Raw genomic sequence first — 26,104 nt, 5'->3', positions numbered from 1 at the left:
TGCATTTGGTAATTCGTCGACTGATAGAAAATTCACCTCCAACATAAGACTAATGATGGAAACATATGGTAATGATTGGGCTAATGAAGTGCCTTTTGTGGCACAATATAAAACGAAGATGGAGAAAAATCATTGAGACAAAGATAAAATAAAATCTAAAACATACACGAATGAGAAACAAAATGTCTACAATTATAAAATTCAAGTGCCTCCATGAAATTAAACAAGTTCCTAGGTATTTATAGCATGAAATATTAACTTTGGAATGGTGGATTTAAGATTTGAACTTATTTTATTATGAAATTTATAAAAAAAAATATTTGTTTTCTAATTTCTAGAATGCCAAAAAGTTTAATAATAATAATAATAATAATAAATATAAAACTTTAAAATAAAAATAAATTGAAATTATGTTTTTCCTTTAAGGTTATTTGACTAAAATTTAAGTATTCTACATATTAAAAAATGAATTGTGTTGAAAATCGATAAGTTAAATTTGAACATTTTACTTTTACCATTTTCAATATAATATAAAAAAATATTAAAGACATTAAAAAAACAAAATGAGGATAGTATTTCAAGGTGTACGAAAAAAATTATCTAGCTTATCTTTTGATTTGATTGGAAATAATAAATTGATATCAAAATTATTTAGTATTTTGGCACAAAGGAGCGACGATGTTGAAAGAAAAAATGCAACCATGAATGACATTTCCCATGAGACCAAATAGATTACTAAAAAAATGTAAAAAGTAACATATACAATCACACAAGTCCCAAGTCAAGTGGTCAATGTTTCAAAAAAGAAGTCAACAACATTTATTATAAACAAATGGAAATATTTTGGCTTAGATTGGATTGGATCAGTTGTCACGGACAAAACGAAAAATTGATCAAATCTATTAAAGAAAATAAGGTTTTCTTGTTTTTTATATTTATTTTTTTTCCGGTTGGTGAACTTTGCAATGGGTGTGAGCAATTATATTTTAAGGCATCGAACTAAAGACAACTTATTAGCGAGTATTCTTGTACAACTCAATTCCACAGTAAACATACCACGGACATTCCAAATAAATGGACCGATGAATCTATATCCGAAATAGATTATTTCTATTCGTGTTATAAATTAAGATTTCACGAGGTAATTTAGTTTGCATGTAAACAATAAGCCTTTGATTTTTTAATACATGAATTGATTGCGGAAACATCACCACCATTTAATTTGACTATATGATTTTTTATCTTGTTTTTGTCAACAAATTGAATTTAAACCCTGTGATTGATATATGACCATGCACTAAAAATAACTGGTATTAAAAAATAAACTATGCCACTTGATATAATAGATTACAATCGTAAAAACTTAATTATTTTTCCAAAAATCGGTGACTTAATATACTTAGTTTTACTAAAAAATCTACTCTCGAAACACTATTTTACCCGTAAATAAGTATTATGTAAAAGAAATTTTTGGTTTTTACTGTTTTTTTCCTACATGTGTTAGAAAATAATGATATGAATAATACAATTTTTTTTGGTGATTCTATAACTTTATTATTGGGTAGTTAATTCGAATAAAAAATCATGCATTTTTATTTTTAAGTGATAAAAACTTGCTCGAATACTTTAGTTGTTTAAGTACATTCATATTTATTGTGATTTGACAATTAAATAATAAAATGCCTCAATAATTTTATTGCAAATGAGTATGATTTGTTTCTTGTGATATGTTTAACCAAACGATAACTTGGTGTATTACTACTCTAACCTTTAATTATTTGTTCAAATATTTTCTTATTATATTTCAAGATAACGACAATTTATCAATCAACCACAAGTTTTGTTTAAAGCATATGGTGTGGAGATGAATTTGAGACGTCTTAAGTCGATTAAAAAAGAAAATTATACAAAGATTGGGGGGACATAAAGCCTTACCCAGCTGAAAGAAATACAACCAGCCCAGATGGTAAAAATGAAAAAACAAACAACATAAAAATAACCCTAAATGGTATGGTAACAACAAATCACAATTTAGTGTAAAACTCCACGCAACAATACATAATTCAACGAGCCAACGTACGAGGTTAAAACTAAATTGCAAAATAAAAATGACACGTGAATTCTTAGAACCTAAATCTAGAGCTTTATGAAGGTGGGAGACTCCACCGCCAACAAGGATACAAAACCCCACAGCGTTGCGACAATAAGCACCCACGCAACCAATTGTAGTCAAATATACACAAAAGGTAGCCTTGAACCAATTGTTAGCCAAAATAAATGAAATTTCAATTAAAAACAAGTTAATATAATGACTAATGAATAATAAGTCAATTCATTCATATATACTATTCAACAAAGATATCTAAAACTTAGATCCACATTTTGTTACGTTATTACAATGTTGTGAACATAGAAGAAATTCAATTTGACTTCTCCTTAGCTTAAACCCAGTGTAGCCTTTGTGTAAAGGAGAAATATATACTTGATAAGTTTTTAAAACGTTGTTATTGAAATGTGAAATTCAATCAAATCGACGAACTACCAAATGCATTGAGAAAAATATACTTCAATCATATGCATTTGGTAATTCGTCGACTGATAGAAAATTCACCTCCAACATAAGACTAATGATGGAAACATATGGTAATGATTGGGCTAATGAAGTGCCTTTTGTGGCACAATATAAAACGAAGATGGAGAAAAATCATTGAGACAAAGATAAAATAAAATCTAAAACATACACGAATGAGAAACAAAATGTCTACAATTATAAAATTCAAGTGCCTCCATGAAATTAAACAAGTTCCTAGGTATTTATAGCATGAAATATTAACTTTGGAATGGTGGATTTAAGATTTGAACTTATTTTATTATGAAATTTATAAAAAAAAATATTTGTTTTCTAATTTCTAGAATGCCAAAAAGTTTAATAATAATAATAATAATAATAAATATAAAACTTTAAAATAAAAATAAATTGAAATTATGTTTTTCCTTTAAGGTTATTTGACTAAAATTTAAGTATTCTACATATTAAAAAATGAATTGTGTTGAAAATCGATAAGTTAAATTTGAACATTTTACTTTTACCATTTTCAATATAATATAAAAAAATATTAAAGACATTAAAAAAACAAAATGAGGATAGTATTTCAAGGTGTACGAAAAAAATTATCTAGCTTATCTTTTGATTTGATTGGAAATAATAAATTGATATCAAAATTATTTAGTATTTTGGCACAAAGGAGCGACGATGTTGAAAGAAAAAATGCAACCATGAATGACATTTCCCATGAGACCAAATAGATTACTAAAAAAATGTAAAAAGTAACATATACAATCACACAAGTCCCAAGTCAAGTGGTCAATGTTTCAAAAAAGAAGTCAACAACATTTATTATAAACAAATGGAAATATTTTGGCTTAGATTGGATTGGATCAGTTGTCACGGACAAAACGAAAAATTGATCAAATCTATTAAAGAAAATAAGGTTTTCTTGTTTTTTATATTTATTTTTTTTCCGGTTGGTGAACTTTGCAATGGGTGTGAGCAATTATATTTTAAGGCATCGAACTAAAGACAACTTATTAGCGAGTATTCTTGTACAACTCAATTCCACAGTAAACATACCACGGACATTCCAAATAAATGGACCGATGAATCTATATCCGAAATAGATTATTTCTATTCGTGTTATAAATTAAGATTTCACGAGGTAATTTAGTTTGCATGTAAACAATAAGCCTTTGATTTTTTAATACATGAATTGATTGCGGAAACATCACCACCATTTAATTTGACTATATGCTTTTTTATCTTATTTTTTTCAACAAATTGAATTTAAACCCTTTGATTGATATATGACCATGCACTAAAAATTACTCGTATTAAAAAATAATGTATGCCACTTGATATAATAGATTACAATCGTAAAAACTTAATTATTTTTCCAAAAATCGGTGACTTAATATACTTAGTTTTACTAAAAAATCTACTCTCGAAACACTATTTTACCCGTAAATAAGTATTATGTAAAAGAAATTTTTGGTTTTTACTGTTTTTTTCCTACATGTGTTAGAAAATAATGATATGAATAATACAATTTTTTTTGGTGATTCTATAACTTTATTATTGGGTAGTTAATTCGAATAAAAAATCATGCATTTTTATTTTTAAGTGATAAACACTTGCTCGAATACTTTAGTTGTTTAAGTACATTCATATTTATTGTGATTTGACAATTAAATAATAAAATGCCTCAATAATTTTATTGCAAATGAGTATGATTTGTTTCTTGTGATATGTTTAACCAAACGATAACTTGGTGTATTACTACTCTAACCTTTAATTATTTGTTCAAATATTTTCTTATTATATTTCAAGATAACGACAATTTATCAATCAACCACAAGTTTTGTTTAAAGCATATGGTGTGGAGATGAATTTGAGACGTCTTAAGTCGATTAAAAAAGAAAATTATACAAAGATTGGGGGGACATAAAGCCTTACCCAGCTGAAAGAAATACAACCAGCCCAGATGGTAAAAATGAAAAAACAAACAACATAAAAATAACCCTAAATGGTATGGTAACAACAAATCACAATTTAGTGTAAAACTCCACGCAACAATACATAATTCAACGAGCCAACGCACGAGGTTAAAACTAAATTGCAAAATAAAAATGACACGTGAATTCTTAGAACCTAAATCTAGAGCTTTATGAAGGTGGGAGACTCCACCGCCAACAAGGATACAAAACCCCACAGCGTTGCGACAATAAGCACCCACGCAACCAATTGTAGTCAAATATACACAAAAGGTAGCCTTGAACCAATTGTTAGCCAAAATAAATGAAATTTCAATTAAAAACAAGTTAATATAATGACTAATGAATAATAAGTCAATTCATTCATATATACTATTCAACAAAGATATCTAAAACTTAGATCCACATTTTGTTACGTTATTACAATGTTGTGAACATAGAAGAAATTCAATTTGACTTCTCCTTAGCTTAAACCCAGTGTAGCCTTTGTGTAAAGGAGAAATATATACTTGATAAGTTTTTAAAACGTTGTTATTGAAATGTGAAATTCAATCAAATCGACGAACTACCAAATGCATTGAGAAAAATATACTTCAATCATATGCATTTGGTAATTCGTCGACTGATAGAAAATTCACCTCCAACATAAGACTAATGATGGAAACATATGGTAATGATTGGGCTAATGAAGTGCCTTTTGTGGCACAATATAAAACGAAGATGGAGAAAAATCATTGAGACAAAGATAAAATAAAATCTAAAACATACACGAATGAGAAACAAAATGTCTACAATTATAAAATTCAAGTGCCTCCATGAAATTAAACAAGTTCCTAGGTATTTATAGCATCAAATATTAACTTTGGAATGGTGGATTTAAGATTTGAACTTATTTTATTATGAAATTTATAAAAAAAATATTTGTTTTCTAATTTCTAGAATGCCAAAAAGTTTAATAATAATAATAATAATAAATATAAAACTTTAAAATAAGAATAAATTGAAATTATGTTTTTCCTTTAAGGTTATTTGACTAAAATTTAAGTATTCTACATATTAAAAAATGAATTGTGTTGAAAATCGATAAGTTAAATTGGTAAAGAACCAGCAAGCTCTCAAGGAGGACCTCCCCCAAAGAAGCAAGCACAAGTGAAGAATCATGGAATAAACTTCAAAAACAACAAGCAACGGGACAGGTATAAAATTCTAATCTCTAAACACTTGCATCCTTCTCGTTATCCTGATCCCAATACTTTAGATGTGCTAGAGCTGTTTGATGATGTTTCTAGGATGATAGGAAAGTTAGGTTGGACTGATTTGCTGAAACCTATGCGGGGTTATGAAAACTTCACTTATGAATTTTTAAGCTCAATTGTTTTCACTAAAGATAAGTTGAATTTTGATAACCCTAACCATAGAGTTGTTTTTCGGTTGATGAATATTGATTATGACATGTCACTTCAGCACTTTTGTGAGGCCTTAGGTTTTGCAAATGAAGGATATATTCATGATCATTGGGATCCTAGCCTAAAACCGGATAACTATGACCCAGCTGCCTTTTGGACACGTATCACCGGCGTTTCCAACTATGTTCCTAGAGCCAACAAAGCTAGCAACATCCACAACCCCGTACTTAGGTACCTCCAAAGGGTAATGGCTTGCACTATTTGGGGTAGAACCGAGCTAGGAAACACTAGAACCGATGAATTGTTCATGCTATGGGCAATGCTCCACAACCACCCCGTCAATACTTGTTTTTATTTGATTAATTACCTAGACTTTGTCGGTACTAGACCGGCCGGTAGAGGAGACATAGTGGTGGGTGGCATCATTACATATATAGCTAGGTGTTTTGGAGTAGGTGAAGATGAGGGGATCAAACCAATTGAGGGAAACAATAGGCTTAACATAGAAACCCTTATTGCTATGAATTTCATCAAACATCGTCCACCGCTCCATTACCAACTTAAGCTAAATGTGCCAATCGTGTTTTTATTGCCTAACCCATCTCGGACTACCACCGAGGTGGAAGAAAATTGGTTGTATGTTAATGATGTGCAGGTTCTTGGTGAGCAAGATGATGAAGAGGGAGAAGGTGCTAACTTGCACCATGATGAGGGAGAAGGTGCTAACTTGCACCAAGAGGGGCACCATGGCCATGAAGCCGGCGAGCTTAATGAAAATCAAAGATGGACATGGATTCATAATGAGATCGAGAGGATGAGCACCGAGCAACAAAGGCAAGGTGTTGAGATATCCGGCCTTCGCAATGAAGTTCAAAGGGGCAACCGTGTCAATGATGAAAATAATGAGATGCTCCGTCGGATGATGCAACACCTCCAACTTCAAGGTCCTCCTTACGGACCTCAATAAACAAATGTGAGCTTTCCTCTTCCTCTCTTCTTCTTCTTCCTATCTTTCTCATTCTTCTTCTTCTACTCCTTCTTTCTTCTTCTTTCTCATTCTTCTTCTTCTTCTTCTTTTTAATTTCTTTTTCTTTGAATCATTGAGGACAATGCTTCCCCTAAGTGTGGGGGGGGGGGGGGGGGGGGGGGCCTAATAAAGTGTCTAGAGTCGTAGTGTTCCCAAACTCCCTTGAACTTTATTCTTTTGTTTTGTTTTTATAGCAAGAGGCATGACTAGTAGCTTGTTTTTAATGTAGAAATGGCATGAAAATTTTTTGTTTTGTCTCTTCCTTAGGTTGCTTCTTGTACATAAAAGTAGTTTCTTGTGTTTCTTATGTTCTTGCTATACCCATGTCTTGTTTTATTGTGAAATTCTCCAATGAGAAAAGCACCCGGTTGCAATCCTTGAGCAAATGTATGAATAGGTATTTTAAGGAGCACGTTCTATCTTTAGTGTTAACTTAGACCCTTTAAAGTCTTAAGAGTAAAAGTAGTATAAGTTTGTGTGGGAAAATTAATCAAATTGATTCTTAATTGTTATATTCTTCTTAATTTGTTAATGTTAAATGGGGCGGGAGAATGGCACCAACATGTGGGGGAAAGGACAATTACATCCTAACTTCCTAATTGTGGTGGTGACTCCTTAATTTGAACTTAAATGAAACAAATTCATCAATGCTAGGGGGAAAGGACAATTACATCCAAAAAGACTTCCTACGCGGAGATGAAACAAATAATAATTTTGCAGCACTGCTTAGGGTGATTTTGAATCTAGGGGGAAAGGACAATTACATCCGAGAAGACTTCCTACGAGGATAGATAGCCCCTAAGCATCTGCAGCCCCTTGTGCTTAATTGTTAATCTAATCTAATTTTAACTTAAATTCCCATCACTCTTATATGAAATGAAGAAAGGAATTTTCTCGATTACTTTAGCACTAGGGATAGAACCTGTTCCTCATAATATCTGTCTTATACAGGAGCAAGAAAAGGGTTGGACTGCACACACACACTCACTTGAGACTTGATGTCGGGTAGAATAGGTTCATGAGAAGTGTTTGAAGTTGTAATTAGTGTACTTGAAGCAAGGCCTTTCTTTTGAGACACATTGTTCTTAATATTGCCATAATCAATCTTTTGTTGCTACTATGTTTGTTGCCTTTTGCTTGAGGACAAGCAAAGATTCAAGTGTGGGGGAGTTTGATGAGTCATAGATAGTCTTATTTATTGCCTTATTTAGTTTAGTTTTATCTTAGATTTGATTTTATTTTATTGCATTTTATTTTAGTTTAGAATATTTTACTTCAAATTGTCTTTTATTTTATTTTAGGAATAAATATATGGTGGAAGGTGCCTTGGAGCAAAAGAAAGAGGACTGGAGCAAAATACAGCGCAAGAATACGAAGATACGGGGCAAAAATACAATTCCCCTTACCAGAAGCTTGGCACGGCCCGTGCCAACATGGGGCACGGCCGTGCCCGTCCCCAGGATCCTGTTTTGCTGCTTTTCTTCGGGCCCAAGTTACCCTGTTGCAGCTTTACTGTTTTATCCCTTTAGTTGCTTAGTTTCTAAGTCGAATGTAAAGCTATAAATAGAGTAGCTCTCCACCATAAACAATCATCCTTTACTTTGTTTATTTCAATTGCTATTTTAATAAAAGTCTTTATTTTCCCTTTTACTTTCTTTGCAATTTACTTTACTGTTATTTTCTCTCTTCTTCCCCCATGTCTACGATGAACATGAGTGAGTAGACTTCTTCGTCTTGGGATTATTGGGGAGTCTAATGACTCAATCCTAAACAAAACATGTCTAAACCCTAATTTCTATGTAACCCTAATTTCTAATCTAGATTCACCGTCTTAACGTGGATTAACAATTATCAAACTGTGGAAGCGAAAGCGGAGGGTTTGATAATCGTTAATCCATCATCCCAAACATCAATTCATAAAGCGAGAGCGGAGTCTTGATGTTGGAACAAGTGAATCTAGACAATAATTGCAAAACAGTGAAATAGTCTTTGCAATTATTGAGACAAAGAGTAGTTTCAATCCTCTATGCATCTTCTAGTAATCATGTCAGTGAAATAGGCTTGGTTACTAGAAGTAAACTCTCACTGGACTTTCATCGGAAAGGTGAGGGGCTAAGGGAAACCGGTCTTTAGAAATTAGTGTGTAAATCATGAAATTAGATGTTTAGGTTTTGTCTAGTGAAGGATTAGTCATTATGATGAACCAATGATCCTAAGGCCCTTTATTATTATTGTTTTTTACCTTCAGCAATCAAACTCTCTTTCATTAACTTTTTCTCCTCTAATCATTCATTAAAAGTTAATTAAGTTGAACAACTCCCTAGCGGAACGATAACTCTACTTACTACTATTACTTCGATAGGCCGTGCACTTGCGGTTTGGCCCTATCAAGTTTTTGGCGCCGTTGCCGGGGAGTTAACTAATTTAATTAGCTTTTTCTTAGTGATTAGAATTCTCTCTTCTTCTCTTTCTTTTTCTGTTTTTATTTTTATTTTTATTTTTCTGTTATCACTAACTTCTTGGGTTCTCAATTTTTTATGCGAAAAACCAGAAATCGAGTTGTAATAATCAACGAGATCGAAAGGTATTTGCATAGACGAAAGAGAGACGCACGAAATAACACCGCCATGGCCAATCGCACTCTCAAAGAGTATGCAACGCCGTCTACGGCTGAGCCACAAGCTGTTATTGTGTACCCAACGGTTGAGGATGACAATTTTGAAATTAAGCCTGCCCTACTTAACTTGGTGTAGCAAAACCAATTCTCGGGATCCCCCACTGAGGATCCCAATCTTCACATCTCCGTTTTCCTACGAATTAGTGGAACCATGAAGGAGAACCAAGAAGCCGTAAGACTTCATCTCTTTCCCTTTTCCTTAAGGGATAGAGCTAGCACTTGGTTCCATTCCCTCGAAGTCGGTTCCATTACTTCATGGGATCAGATGAGGCAAGCATTCCTTGCCCGTTTCTTTCCACCATCTAAAACCGCTAAACTTAGAGACCAAATCACGCGGTTCAACCAAAAAGATGGGGAATCTCTCTATGAGGCGTGGGAGCGTTTCAAAGAAATGCTAAGACTTTGTCCCCACCATGGCCTAGAGAAGTGGCTTATAGTCCACACTTTTTATAATGGCTTGTCTTATACCACTAAGATGTCTGTTGATGCAGCTGCAGGTGGAGCACTTATGAACAAGAACTACACGGAGGCGTATGCCTTGATTGAAGACATGGCTCAAAATCATTACAAATGGACCGACGAGAGAGCCATCACTAGTTCTTCATCCTCCAAAAAGGAGGCAGGTATACACGAAATCTCTAACTATGACCACCTTGCTTCTAAAATTGATACACTAACCGAAAAACTTGAAAAACTCAATGTTAGTGCTATCAATTCTGCTTCTACTCCTTCTTGTAAAATATGTGGTATAACTGGTCATGCTGGTGTTGATTGCCAACTAGGTAGTGCTATTAACGGTGTTGAGCAAATGAATTATGCTCAATACAACCAAGGGATGAGACAAAATCAAAATTTTTATAAAAACCAAAATCCCTATGGACAAGTAGCACCACCCGGTTATGCAAACAACCAAAGATTCACTCAGAAATCCAATTTGGAAATTTTGTTGGAAAATTCTATTGCCAACCAAAACAAACAACTTCAAGAACTTAAAAACCAAACTGGATTTCTGAATGATTCTCTTTCCAAGCTCAATACCAAGGTTGATTCTATTGCTACTCACTCTAAAATGCTTGAAACTCAAATCTCTCAAATAGCCCAACAAGTGGCTACCTCTTCCCAAACACCGGGAGTTTTTCCTGGTCAAACCGAAGTCAATCCCAAAGCCCAAGTTAATGTCATATCTTTTGGGGGTAGTAAGTTAGGCGAAACTTTTGCTAAGGTTAAAAACATTGGGAAAGAAAATGTCAAGCCCTTAGGTGATAAAGTTGTGATAGAAGAAGCAAAACCACTTGGAGAAAACAAAACTCCATCCCCCTTAAATCCTGAAAAGCTTAAACTAGAGGGTAAGTTTGAAAAATTTGTTAACATACTTAGGAAAATTTGCATTAAACTTCCCTTTGCTGAAGCTTTGTCTAGGATGCCTCTATATTCCAAGTTTTTAAAGGAAATTTTTTCAAAGAAAAGGGCTATAGAGCATAATGAGACAATAGCCTTGGCTAAGAAAACTAGTGCAATCATCCAAGAAGCACCCCCTAAGCTTAGAGATCCAGGTAGCTTTGCCATACCGTGTGAAATCGGGAATGAAACCATAAACAAAACCTTATGTGACTTAGGAGCTAGTGTTAGTTTGTTGCCTTTGTCTCTTCTTAAAAGGATAGGGATAGGAGAGTTGAAACCTACCGAAATGGAATTAAAGTTAGCTGATCATTCTACCATGAAACTTGTAGGATTTGTCGAGGACATACCTGTTAAGATAGAGGGGATATACATCCCCACTGATTTTGTAGTCGTTGACATTGAAGAGGACGATGACGTCCCTATAATCCTAGGTAGACCTTTCCTCGCAACTGCAGGAGCTCTCATTGATGTTAAACTTGGTAGGATAGTCTTTCAAGTGAGTGATCAAATGGTAGGATACGAGTTGGAAAATGTTATAAAGGGTCCTGCTCTTTACTCTTGTTGCATGCTTAACGATCATGTTGTGAAAGAACGTTTTATAGCGTCATCTACACAATATGATATCTTTGATCCATTCTAAGGACTCTTTCTAACCGTCAAGCTAATGACATTAAAAGAACGCTTCGTGGGAGGCAACCCACGCATTTTACTGCTTTTGTTTTGTTTTTCTTTGTTTTAAGATGTTTTGTAGGTAATTGTCCAAGTTGATTCGAAAAAATGGAAAAATTTTGAAGCCCCAGGACCAGAAAGGTGGCACGGCCCGTGCTAGGTATGGCACGGCCGTGCCAAGTTTTTAAAAGAAAAATTGAAGATTGAAGTCAGAAAGATGGCACGGCCCGTGCCATGGGTGGCACGGCCGTGCCCGTATTCTTGTTGCCTATATACACAATTTTTTTTTCTTTCTTCTTCCTCATTCATAAACAACAACCCTCTTTCATCTTTCAAACTTCTCTCTAAACCTCCATAACCTTCAAACCTTCAAACCCTCATATCTCCCTCAATTCTTAACCAAATCACTCAATTCTTTCACCAATCAACCACAAACTTCATCCAAAACAAAAACCACCAATCAAAAACATCCTTCACCCATTCAAACCCATAATTCACCAAAACCCTAATCTTTCAAAACCTAACCCAAACACCACAAAACCTTAACCAATCTCCACATCCAAACCAACAAACCTTCCTTAAACATCAACCCCAACCCTAAACCAATCCTTTCCACCACAAATCCTCCCAAACCCTAAACCTTCAAAACCAATTCCAACAAGGGTCAATGGCTTCAAGAAGAAGTGGTAAAGAACCAGCAAGCTCTCAAGGAGGACCTCCCCCAAAGAAGCAAGCACAAGTGAAGAATCATGGAATAAACTTCAAAAACAACAAGCAACGAGACAGGTATAAAATTCTAATCTCTAAACACTTGCATCCTTCTCGTTATCCTGATCCCAATACTTTAGATGTGCTAGAGCTGTTTGATGATGTTTCTAGGATGATAGGAAAGTTAGGTTGGACTGATTTGCTGAAACCTATGCGGGGTTATGAAAACTTCACTTATGAATTTTTAAGCTCAATTGTTTTCACTAAAGATAAGTTGAATTTTGATAACCCTAACCATAGAGTTGTTTTTCGGTTGATGAATATTGATTATGACATGTCACTTCAGCACTTTTGTGAGGCCTTAGGTTTTGCAAATGAAAGATATATTCATGATCATTGGGATCCTAGCCTAAAACCGGATAACTATGACCCAGCTGCCTTTTGGACACGTATCACCGGCGTTTCCAACTATGTTCCTAGAGCCAACAAAGCTAGCAACATCCACAACCCCGTACTTAGGTACCTCCAAAGGGTAATGGCTTGCACTATTTGGGGTAGAACCGAGCTAGGAAACACTAGAACCGATGAATTGTTCATGCTATCGGCAATGCTCCACAACCACCCCATCAATACTTGTTTTTATTTGATTAATTACCTAGATGATAGGGCCAAACCGCAAGCGCACGGCCTATCGAAGTAATAGTAGTAAGTAGAGTTATCGTTCCGCTAGGGAGTTGTTCAACTTAATTAACTTTTAATGAATGATTAGAGGAGAGAAAGTTGATAAGAAAGAGTTTGATTGCTGAAGGTAAAAACAATAATAATAAAGGGCCTTAGGATCATTGGTTCATCTTAATAACTAATCCTTCACTAGACAAAACCTAAACATCTAATTTCATGATTTACACACTAATTTCTAAAGACCGGTTTCCCTTAGCCCCTCACCTTTCCGATGAAAGTCCGGTGAGAGTTTACTTCTAGCAACCAAGCCTATTTCGCTGACATGATTACTAGAAGATGCATAGAGGATTGAAACTACTCTTTGTCTCAATAATTGCAAAGACTATTTCACTGTTTTGCAATTATTGTCTAGATTCACTTGTTCCAACATCAAGACTCCGCTCTCGCTTTATGAATTGATGTTTGGGATGATGGATTAACGATTATCAAACCCTCCGCTTTCGCTTCCACAGTTTGATAATTGTTAATCCATGTTAAGACGGTGAATCTAGATTAGAAATTAGGGTTACATAGAAATTAGGGTTTAGACATGTTTTGTTTAGGATTGAGTCATTAGACTCCCCAATAATCCTAAGACTAAGAAGTCTACTCACTCATGTTCATCGTAGACATGGAGGAAGAAGAGAGAAATACGGTAAAATAAATTGCAAAGAAAGTAAAAGGGAAAATAAAGACTTTTATTAAAATAGCAATTGAAATAAACAAAGTAAAGCATGATTGTTTATGGTGGAGAGCTACTCTATTTATAGCTTTACATCTGACTTAGAAACTAAGCAACTAGAAGGATAAAACGGTAAAGCTGCAACAGGGTAACTTGGGCTTGAAGAAAAGCAGCAAAAGAGTATCCTGGGGACGGGCACGGCCGTGCCACATGTTGGCACGGGCCGTGCCAAGCTTCTGAGTTTGGGGGAACTTATTTTTGTCCCGTATCTTCGTATTCTTGCGCTGTATTTGCTCCAGTCCTCTTTCTTTTGCTCCAAGGCACCTTCCACCATATATTTATTCCTAAAATAAAATAAAAGACAATTTGAAGTAAAATATTCTAAACTAAAATAAAATGCAATAAAATAAAATCAAATCTAAAATAAAACTAAACTAAATAAGGCAATAAATAATACTATCTATGACTCATCAAACTCCCCCACACTTGAATCTTTGCTTGTCCTCAAGCAAAAGGCAACAAACATAGTAGCAACAAAAGATTGATTATGGCAATATTAAGAACAATGTGTCTCAAAAGAAAGGCTTTGCTTCAAGTACACTAATTACAACTTCAAACACTTCTCATGAACCTATTCTACCCAACATCAAGTCTCAAGTGAGTGTGTGTGTGTGCAGTCCAACCCTTTTCTTGCTCCTGTATAAGACAGATATTATGAGGAATAGGTTCTATCCTTAGTGCTAAAGTAACCGAGAAAAGTCCTTTCTTCATTTCGTATAAGAGTGATGGGAATTAAAGTTAAGATTGAATTAATTTAACAATTAAGCACAAGGGGCTGCAGATGCTTAGGGGCTATCTATCCTCGTAGGAAGTCTTCTCGGATGTAATTGTCCTTTCCCCCTAGATTCAAAATCACCCTAAGCAGTGCTGCAAAATTATTATTTGTTTCATCTCCGCGTAGGAAGTCTTTTTGGATGTAATTGTCCTTTCCCCCTAGCATTGATGAATTTGTTTCACTTTCAGTTCAAATTAAGGAGTCACCACCACAATTAGGAAGTTAGGATGTAATTGTCCTTTCCCCCACATGTTGGTGCCATTCTCCTGCCCCATTTAACATTAACAAATTAAGGAGAATATAACAATTAAGAATCAATTTGATTAATTTTCCCACACAAACTTATACTACTTTTACTCTTAAGACTTTAGAGGGTCTAAGTTAACACTAAAGATAGAACGTGCTCCTTAAAATACCTATTTATACATTTACTCAAGGATTGCAACTGGGTGCTTTTCTCATTGGAGAATTTTCACATTAAAACAAGACATGGGTATAGCAAGAACATAAGAAACACAAGAAACTATTTTCATGTACAAGAAGCAACCTAAGGAAGAGACAAAACAAAAATTTTCATGCCATATTTACATTAAAAACAAGCTACTTAGTTATGCCTCTTGCTATAAAAACAAAACAAAAGAATAAAGTTCAAGGGAGTTTGGGAACACTACGACTCTAGACACTTTATTAGGCCCCCCCACACTTAGGGGAAGCATTGTCCTCAATGATTCAAAGAAAAAGAAATTAAAAGAGAAGAAGTAGAAGAAAGAAGGAGTAGAAGAAGAGTAGGAGAAAGAGATGAGTAGAAGAAGAACGAGAGAGATAGGAAGAAGAAGAAGAAGGGAAGAGAGGAAGAGGAAAGCTCACATTTGTTTATTGAGGTCCGTAAGGAGGACCTTGAAGTTGGAGGTGTTGCATCATCCGACGGAGCATCTCATTATTTTCATTAGTGACACGGTTGCCCCTTTGAACTTCATTGCGAAGGCCGGAGATTTCAACACCTTGCCTTTGTTGCTCGGTGCTCATCCTCTCGATCTCATTATGAATCCATGTCCATCTTTGATTTTCATTAAGTTCACCGGCTGCATGGCCATGGTGCCCCTCTTGGTGCAAGTTAGCACCTTCTCCTTCATCATGGTGCAAGTTAGCACCTTCTCCCTCATCATCTTGTTGTTCTAGAACCTGCACATCATCAACATACAACCAATTTTCTTCCACCTCGGTGGTAGTCCGAGATGGGTTAGGCAATAAAAACACAATTGGCACATTTAGCTTAAGTTGGTAATGGAGAGGTGGACGATGTTTGATGAAATTCATAGCAATAAGGGTTTCTATGTTAAGCCTATTGTTTCCCTCAATTGGCTTGATCCCCTCATTCTCACCCACTCCAAAACACCTAGCTATATATGTAATGATGCCACCCACCACTATGTCTCCTCTACCGGCCGGTCTAGTACCGACAAAGTCTAGGTAATCAATCAAATAAAAACAAGTATTGACGGGGTGGTTGTGGAGCATTGCCCATAACATGAACAATTCATCGGTTCTAGTGTTTCCTAGCTCGGTTCTACCCCAAATAGTGCAAGCCATTACCCTTTGGAGGTACCTAAGTACGGGGTTGTGGATGTTGCTAGCTTTTTTGGCTCTAGGAACATAGTTGGAAACGCCGGTGATACGTGTCCAAAAGGCAGCTGGGTCATAGTTATCCGGTTTTAGGCTAGGATCCCAATGATCATGAATATATCCCTCATTTGCAAAACCTAAGGCCTCACAAAAGTGCTGAAGTGACATGTCATAATCAATATTCATCAACCGAAAAACAACTCTATGGTTAGGGTTATCAAAATTCAACTTATCTTTAGTGAAAACAATTGAGCTTAAAAATTCATAAGTAATAGTAGTAAGTAGAGTTATCGTGTCAATCCCCAGGAGTGAGTAGCACTAGTTTCCTTAGCCAAGGCTATTGTCTCATTATGCTCTATAGCCCTTTTCTTTGAAAAAATTTCCTTTAAAAACTTGGCATATAGAGGCATCCTAGACAAAGCTTCAGCAAAGGGAAGTTTAATGCAAATCTTCCTAAGTATGTTAACAAATTTTTCAAACTTACCCTCTAGTTTAAGCTTATCAGGATTTAAAGGGGATGGAGTTTTGTTTTCTTCAAGTGGTTTTGCTTCTTCTATCACGACTTTATCACCTAAGGGCTTGACATTTTCTTTCCCAATGTTTTTAACCTTAGCAAAAGTTTCGCCTAACTTACTACCCCCAAAAGATATGACATTAACTTGGGCTTTGGGATTGGCTTCGGTTTGACCAGGAAAGACTCCCGGTGTTTGGGAAGATGTAGCCACTTGTTGGGCTATTTGGGCGATTTGTGTTTCAAGCATTTTAGAGTGAGTAGCAATAGAATCAACCTTGGTATTGAGCTTGGAAAGAGAATCATTCAGAAATCCAGTTTGGTTTTTAAGTTCTTGAAGTTGTTTGTTTTGGTTGGCAATAGAATTTTCCAACAAAATTTCCAAATTGGACTTCTGAGTGAATCTTTGGTTGTTTGCATAACCGGGTGGTGCTACTTGTCCATAGGGATTTTGGTTTTTATAAAAAATTTGATTTTGTCGCATCCCTTGGTTGTATTGAGCATAATTCATTTGCTCAACACCATTAATAGCACTACCTAGTTGGCAATCAACACCAGCATGACCAGTTATACCACATATTTCACAAGAAGGAGTAGAAGCAGAATTGATAGCACTAACATTGAGTTTTTCAAGTTTTTCAGTTAGTGTATCAATTTTAGAAGCAAGGTGGTCATAGTTAGAGACTTCGTGTATACCTGCCTCCCTTTTGGAGGGTGAAGAACTAGTGATGGCTCTCTCGTCGGTCCACTTGTAGTGATTCTGAGCCATGTCTTCGATCAAGGCATACGCCTCCGTGTAATTCTTGTTCATAAGTGCTCCACCTGCAGCTGCATCAACAGACATCTTAGTGGTATAAGACAAGCCATTATAAAAAGTGTGGACTATAAGCCACTTCTCTAGGCCATGGTGGGGACAAAGTCTTAGCATTTCTTTGAAACGCTCCCACGCCTCATAGAGAGATTCCCCATCTTTTTGGTTGAACCGCGTGATTTGGTCTCTAAGTTTAGCGGTTTTAGATGGTGGAAAGAAACGGGCAAGGAATGCTTGCCTCATCTGATCCCATGAAGTAATGGAACCGACTTCGAGGGAATGGAACCAAGCGCTAGCTCTATCCCTTAAGGAAAAGGGAAAGAGATGAAGTCTTACGGCCTCTTGGTTCTCCTTCATGGTTCCACTAATTCGTAGGAAAACAGAGATGTGAAGATTGGGATCCTCAGTGGGGGATCCTGAGAATTGGTTTTGCTGCACCAAGTTAAGTAGGGCAGGCTTAATTTCAAAATTGTCATCCTCAACCGTTGGGTACACAATAACAGCTTGTGGCTCAGCCGTAGACGGCGTTGCATACTCTTTGAGAGTGCGATTAGCCATGGCGGTGTTATTTTGTGCGTCTCTCCTTCGTCTATGCAAATACCTTTCGATCTCGTTGATTATTACAACTCGATTTCTGGTTTTTCGCATAAGAAATTGAGAACCCAAGAAGTTAGTGATAACAGAAAAATACAAATAAAAATAAAAACAGAAAAAGAAAGAGAAGAATAGAGAATTCTAATCACTAAGAAAAAGCTAATTAAATTAGTTAACTCCCCGGCAACGGCGCCAAAAACTTGATAGGGCCAAACCGCAAGCGCACGGCCTATCGAAGTAATAGTAGTAAGTAGAGTTATCGTTCCGCTAGGGAGTTGTTCAACTTAATTAACTTTTAATGAATGATTAGAGGAGAGAAAGTTGATAAGAAAGAGTTTGATTGCTGAAGGTAAAAACAATAATAATAAAGGGCCTTAGGATCATTGGTTCATCTTAATAACTAATCCTTCACTAGACAAAACCTAAACATCTAATTTCATGATTTACACACTAATTTCTAAAGACCGGTTTCCCTTAGCCCCTCACCTTTCCGATGAAAGTCCGGTGAGAGTTTACTTCTAGCAACCAAGCCTATTTCGCTGACATGATTACTAGAAGATGCATAGTGGATTGAAACTACTCTTTGTCTCAATAATTGCAAAGACTATTTCACTGTTTTGCAATTATTGTCTAGATTCACTTGTTCCAACATCAAGACTCTGCTCTCGCTTTATGAATTGATGTTTGGGATGATGGATTAACGATTATCAAACCCTCCGCTTTCGCTTCCACAGTTTGATAATTGTTAATCCATGTTAAGACGGTGAATCTAGATTAGAAATTAGGGTTACATAGAAATTAGGGTTTAGACATGTTTTGTTTAGGATTGAGTCATTAGACTCCCCAATAATCCTAAGACTAAGAAGTCTACTCACTCATGTTCATCGTAGACATGGAGGAAGAAGAGAGAAATACGGTAAAATAAATTGCAAAGAAAGTAAAAGGGAAAATAAAGACTTTTATTAAAATAGCAATTGAAATAAACAAAGTAAAGCATGATTGTTTATGGTGGAGAGCTACTCTATTTATAGCTTTACATCTGACTTAGAAACTAAGCAACTAGAAGGATAAAACGGTAAAGCTGCAACAGGGTAACTTGGGCTTGAAGGAAAGCAGCAAAAGAGTATCCTGGGGACGGGCACGGCCGTGCCACATGTTGGCACGGGCCGTGCCAAGCTTCTGAGTTTGGGGGAACTTATTTTTGTCCCGTATCTTCGTATTCTTGCGCTGTATTTGCTCCAGTCCTCTTTCTTTTGCTCCAAGGCACCTTCCACCATATATTTATTCCTAAAATAAAATAAAAGACAATTTGAAGTAAAATATTCTAAACTAAAATAAAATGCAATAAAATAAAATCAAATCTAAAATAAAACTAAACTAAATAAGGCAATAAATAATACTTTCTATGACTCATCACTAGACTTTGTCGGTACTAGACCGGCCGGTAGAGGAGACATAGTGGTGGGTGGCATCATTACATATATAGCTAGGTGTTTTGGAGTAGGTGAAGATGAGGGGATCAAACCAATTGAGGGAAACAATAGGCTTAACATAGAAACCCTTATTGCTATGAATTTCATCAAACATCGTCCACCGCTCCATTACCAACTTAAGCTAAATGTGCCAATCGTGTTTTTATTGCCTAACCCATCTCGGACTTCCACCGAGGTGGAAGAAAATTGGTTGTATGTTAATGATGTGCAGGTTCTTGGTGAGCAAGATGATGAAGAGGGAGAAGGTGCTAACTTGCACCATGATGAGGGAGAAGGTGCTAACTTGCACCAAGAGGGGCACCATGGCCATGAAGCCGGCGAGCTTAATGAAAATCAAAGATGGACATGGATTCATAATGAGATCGAGAGGATGAGCACCGAGCAACAAAGGCAAGGTGTTGAGATATCCGGCCTTCGCAATGAAGTTCAAAGGGGCAACCGTGTCAATGATGAAAATAATGAGATGCTCCGTCAGATGACGCAACACCTCCAACTTCAAGGTCCTCCTTACGGACCTCAATAAACAAATGTGTGCTTTCCTCTTCCTCTCTTCTTCTTCTTCCTATCTCTCTCATTCTTCTTCTTCTACTCCTTCTTTCTTCTTCTTTCTCATTCTTCTTCTTCTTCTTTTTAATTTCTTTTTCTTTGAATCATTGAGGACAATGCTTCCCCTAAGTGTGGGGGGGGGGGGGGGGGGGGGGGGGGGGGGGCTAATAAAGTGTCTAGAGTCGTAGTGTTCCCAAACTCCCTTGAACTTTATTCTTTTGTTTTGTTTTTATAGCAAGAGGCATGACTAGTAGCTTGTTTTTAATGTAGAAATGGCATGAAATTTTTTTGTTTTGTCTCTTCCTTAGGTTGCTTCTTGTACATAAAAGTAGTTTCTTGTGTTTCTTATGTTCTTGCTATACCCATGTCTTGTTTTATTGTGAAATTCTCCAATGAGAAAAGCACCCAGTTGCAATCCTTGAGCAAATGTATGAATAGGTATTTTAAGGAGCACGTTCTATCTTTAGTGTTAACTTAGACCCTTTAAAGTCTTAAGAGTAAAAGTAGTATAAGTTTGTGTGGGAAAATTAATCAAATTGATTCTTAATTGTTATATTCTTCTTAATTTGTTAATGTTAAATGGGGCGGGAGAATGGCACCAACATGTGGGGGAAAGGACAATTACATCCTAACTTCCTAATTGTGGTGGTGACTCCTTAATTTGATCTTAAATGAAACAAATTCATCAATGCTAGGGGGAAAGGACAATTACATCCAAAAAGACTTCCTACGCGGAGATGAAACAAATAATAATTTTGCAGCACTGCTTAGGGTGATTTTGAATCTAGGGGGAAAGGACAATTACATCCGAGAAGACTTCCTACGAGGATAGATAGCCCCTAAGCATCTGCAGCCCCTTGTGCTTAATTGTTAATCTAATCTAATTTTAACTTAAATTCCCATCACTCTTATATGAAATGAAGAAAGGACTTTTCTCGATTACTTTAGCACTAGGGATAGAACCTGTTCCTCATAATATCTGTCTTATACAGGAGCAAGAAAAGGGTTGGACTGCACACACACACTCACTTGAGACTTGATGTCGGGTAGAATAGGTTCATGAGAAGTGCTTGAAGTTGTAATTAGTGTACTTGAAGCAAGGCCTTTCTTTTGAGACACATTGTTCTTAATATTGCCATAATCAATCTTTTGTTGCTACTATGTTTGTTGCCTTTTGCTTGAGGACAAGCAAAGATTCAAGTGTGGGGGAGTTTGATGAGTCATAGATAGTCTTATTTATTGCCTTATTTAGTTTAGTTTTATCTTAGATTTGATTTTATTTTATTGCATTTTATTTTATTTTAGTTTAGAATATTTTACTTCAAATTGTCTTTTATTTTATTTTAGGAATAAATATATGGTGGAAGGTGCCTTGGAGCAAAAGAAAGAGGACTGGAGCAAAATACAGCGCAAGAATACGAAGATACGGGGCAAAAATACAATTCCCCTTACCAGAAGCTTGGCACGGCCCGTGCCAACATGTGGCACGGCCGTGCCCGTCCCCAGGATCCTGTTTTGCTGCTTTTCTTCGGGTCCAAGTTACCATGTTGCAGCTTTACTGTTTTATCCCTTTAGTTGCTTAGTTTCTAAGTCGAATGTAAAGCTATAAATAAAGTAGCTCTCCACCATAAACAATCATCCTTTACTTTGTTTTTTTCAATTGCTATTTTAATAAAAGTCTTTATTTTCCCTTTTACTTTCTTTGCAATTTACTTTACTGTTATTTTCTCTCTTCTTCCCCCATGTCTACGATGAACATGAGTGAGTAGACTTCTTCGTCTTGGGATTATTGGGGAGTCTAATGACTCAATCCTAAACAAAACATGTCTAAACCCTAATTTCTATATATCCCTAATTTCTAATCTAGATTCACTGTCTTAACGTGGATTAACAATTATCAAACTGTGGAAGCGAAAGCGGAGGGTTTGATAATCGTTAATCCATCATCCCAAACATCAATTCATAAAGCGAGAGCGGAGTCTTGATGTTGGAACAAGTGAATCTAGACAATAATTGCAAAACAGTGAAATAGTCTTTGCAATTATTGAGACAAAGAGTAGTTTCAATCCTCTATGCATCTTCTAGTAATCATGTCAGTGAAATAGGCTTGGTTACTAGAAGTAAACTCTCACTGGACTTTCATCGGAAAGGTGAGAGGCTAAGGGAAACCGGTCTTTAGAAATTAGTGTGTAAATCATGAAATTAGATGTTTAGGTTTTGTCTAGTGAAGGATTAGTCATTATGATGAACCAATGATCATAAGGCCCTTTATTATTATTGTTTTTTACCTTCAGCAATCAAACTCTCTTTCATTAACTTTTTCTCCTCTAATCATTCATTAAAAGTTAATTAAGTTGAACAACTCCCTAGCGGAACGATAACTCTACTTACTACTATTACTTCGATAGGCCGTGCACTTGCGGTTTGGCCCTATCACTCTGCTATAAATATGATGGATGATGTCCTAACCACAACTCTCGGAAAAGTATGTTTTTCCTTGAAAAAAAATGCAAAGAATAAAATATGTTTTTCTTTCTTTACTTGAGGATAAGCAACAATTTAAGTTTGGGGTTGTGATGACAGGTTATCTTACGTTATTCTTAGCATGTTTTTCAGTCATTTTCAGTAGGTTTTAGCAGCAAAAAGAAGGAGTATTAGAACGATTGCCTATGATTTCGGGACTTTTGTAATGTTTTCTATATTTGAGTCTATAATTCTAGTTTTCTTGAAACATAGCAATTTTAGGGGGTTTTTGAAGTAATTCACGAAGAGATCATACAAATCGACAAATCAAGAACAACTGAAGAATTGTCAAGACATTGGGAAGACAAAGAATGAAGATTCAAGAGGCCTCAGGAGACTTTACATAGGAAGGAATTTTGTTTCCAAGTTCCGGGGCAAGTTATTTAAAGACGAAGACCTAAAAATGACGAAGATCGAAGAATTTGGTCCCAGAAGCACAAGAGCATGCGTCTAGGGGATGGAATTGTGTTACCATGTGCCTAGGGCATGAAAAATATGCCTAGGGCATATGCACCTCAAGCATATGCCATGCACCCCAAGCATATGAAAATGCGGGCGCGTAATCGTCATTTTATTCTTTTTTCTCGGTTTAGCTCGCGGTTTTAGCCTAAACCCTGTTAGAAAATCTCCACTATAAATACTAGCTTTCCTCGTTCAGAATTTCTGTTTAGAACTGTAGTAGTTCAAGAGGAAGCCGACTTTGGAGATTCGTTAGAGAATCTATCTTCTCCTTGATTTTCTAGGGTATGTTTTTATCTTTAGTAATTTGTTTTTAGTTACAATGTGTAACTAAATCTTTTTAGGTTAGAGTTCTAAGATGAACCTCTGAATATTTTTGTTGGATATTTATTTAATATAATATGTCGTTTATTTTATTTTATTTATTCTTTCATTCGCTATTAAGTTTTATTAGGAATTAGTTTTTATTTCTGTGAGAGGTGCAACCCTAGATAAGGTACTTAGGTTGTGACAGGACCTAATATTGCTATCACTAACTGGATGCTTATATCTTGATATTTATATCCTTTTACTGATAACTATCTGTCTATGAAGTAAGTGATTATTAATTAGCCAAATATACCATATGAATTGTTGACCCTAGACGTAGGTACCCAGTGGATGATGCCCATTGGATCGTGCGGTGCATTATCGAAGCTAGTAATTAACTGGTTAGTAATTAGGGAAACAAGCACCTAGTTGTCCGACTTAAAACTTTATCCTAATAAGACCATTCTCTTGAAACCCTTACTAAGGTAGAAGTAGATTAGGGTTACCCGTTTGTAGAACTACTAAGTAAGCGTAGAGAGAGTGTGCTATGAGTGTCCTAAGATTCATAGATGGGCAGACCTAAGGGAACCCTGGCATTCATTGCCTTGGGAAACACTCGAAATCCAGTATAAAGTTTTTCTCACAATTACCTTTGAATTAGCAAGACCCCGCATGTAAGGATCACCGTACGATCAACATGTGAAGTTAGCCATCGAAGGGAAAGGCCTAATTAGGTACCCAGTGGATGATGCCCATTGGGTCAGGTGGTGCCCTACCTATTTAGGAAACTCCCAACGGCCACATTATTTGTATACTCTACCTAACATAAATAAACGTGACATTTATATTACTTATTATCCAACAACGTATATACAGGGGGGATTCGAAGAATCCTAACCACTGCTTACTTTTCTGCAACAAAAAACATGTAAAATCGCTTGTTGCAAACAGATAAAAATTGCAACCTAACTGTTATACCGTCAAACTTACAAAAATAAGTAACAAGAATTGTTCGGATGAAATGACAATCCTTTTCGATACGATACTCTACTTATCACTTTATTACTTGATGGAAACGACTGGTACACTTGCCATTTTGCAATTACACTAATCGAAATTAGTCCACATCAGTAATTCCACCAACAAAAATTGTTGATTTTTTTGCACTAATCACCTGACGAGCATAGTTAGCATACCTAGTAAAAAGGTTTTGAAGATTCTCCAAGGTTTCTATGTTACCCTTGAAATAAACCATTATATCATCTTCATATAAGCAATGCGATGGAAGCTGAGAATTTCTTGCTCTTGAGATAAGTTTAATTTTCCCTTCTTCCACTAGCTTGTTGATACCTCTACTTAGCACTTCCTTTTCCAGAAAGAAAAGAAAAGGTGATAGTGGGTCCCTTGCCTAACACCTCTAGAACACTTGAAATATCCTTGTTGCACACCATTTACAGAAATAGAGAGAGGCTAAAGACAAAATAGATTCTATCTGGTTATAGAAAGTCTGACTGAATCCAAAGTATCATAGAACTTTTAAGAGAAATCCCCAATCTAAAGTATCAAAAGCTTTAGCAATATCAATATCCAATGCTAGATTTCCTCCAAAGCTCTTCTTATCTAGTAAGTTAATTGCTTCAGATGCATGGCACACGCAGTCTTTGATGTTTCTTCCTTTGATGTTTAGACGCTACGTCTAAACACAAAATCCAAAATCCAAACATACATGCATATATATATATATATATATATATATATATATATATATATAATGTCTCAACAGTCACAGCGGAATATAATTCATACATCTCCCAAATATATATACCATGGTCAAGATACAACATCACATAAAATCCTCTAAGTCCGACAAGTGGACCATCACAACAAATAGAAACAGAGTCCAATGACAACAAACAGACACTAAGCCTAATCAGAGCCTAGACCTATGACTCCGACACGACAACGGAGAAATCTCCCGTCATCCAAACATCCAACAAGAACTCACCAAGCGACTAATCCTACACAACGTCTACCCATCCATACAAACAGGTAGGCGGTCGAAACCACTGGAGGTTAGCATTACATTAATCATAATCAATAAACAACAATTGAAAGGGAAGTACCAAATTAATTTCCAAAATAGTTTGCATAATCATTTAACCTCTAGACAAACATTCATACAACAATCCCATTATCACAACAAGCAACCATCATTGCATATATCACCAACAAACATTATTCACATTCACAACAAATCTTCACATCATTATGCAATGCGCCTAACTTGACAGACATATGCATGCGGTACCGTAACAACAGTCATTAGATGCCAACTGCACATCTATGTAAGAGTACACCTCCTCTTACATGTAAGAGTACACCTCCTCTTACAACAACTATGTAAAAGTACACCTCCTTTTACATTACAACATATGACTCAATATGATATGATGCATGGACATACAACAACGACCCGATAATGCACAACTTCAACATAACAACGAGAATGTAAAAGTACACCTCCAATTACATTGACCACCTCAACAACAATTGCATTATCAA

General features: G+C 35.8%; 2 non-coding genes across 2 annotated transcripts; one reads left to right on the top strand and one right to left on the bottom strand.

The window, feature by feature from the left end:
- Positions 1 to 9,971: 9,971 nt before the first annotated feature.
- LOC146899072 (small nucleolar RNA R71) lies at positions 9,972 to 10,078 on the bottom strand. The gene has a single exon (XR_015024305.1). It is a non-coding gene; the product is annotated as a small nucleolar RNA R71 (small nucleolar RNA).
- Positions 10,079 to 17,706: 7,628 nt separating this feature from the next.
- On the top strand, positions 17,707 to 17,813 carry LOC146899071 (small nucleolar RNA R71). Its single transcript, XR_015024304.1, has one exon. It is a non-coding gene; the product is annotated as a small nucleolar RNA R71 (small nucleolar RNA).
- Positions 17,814 to 26,104: the final 8,291 nt, after the last annotated feature.

The sequence above is a fragment of the Medicago sativa genome, chromosome 8 (assembly GCF_051527215.1).
Source record: "Medicago sativa cultivar Bolivia chromosome 8, Bolivia_mono, whole genome shotgun sequence".
Taxonomy (NCBI): domain Eukaryota; kingdom Viridiplantae; phylum Streptophyta; class Magnoliopsida; order Fabales; family Fabaceae; genus Medicago; species Medicago sativa.
The sequence above is the reverse complement of the archived record's forward strand: the minus strand, read 5'-3'. Positions and strand labels throughout refer to the sequence as shown.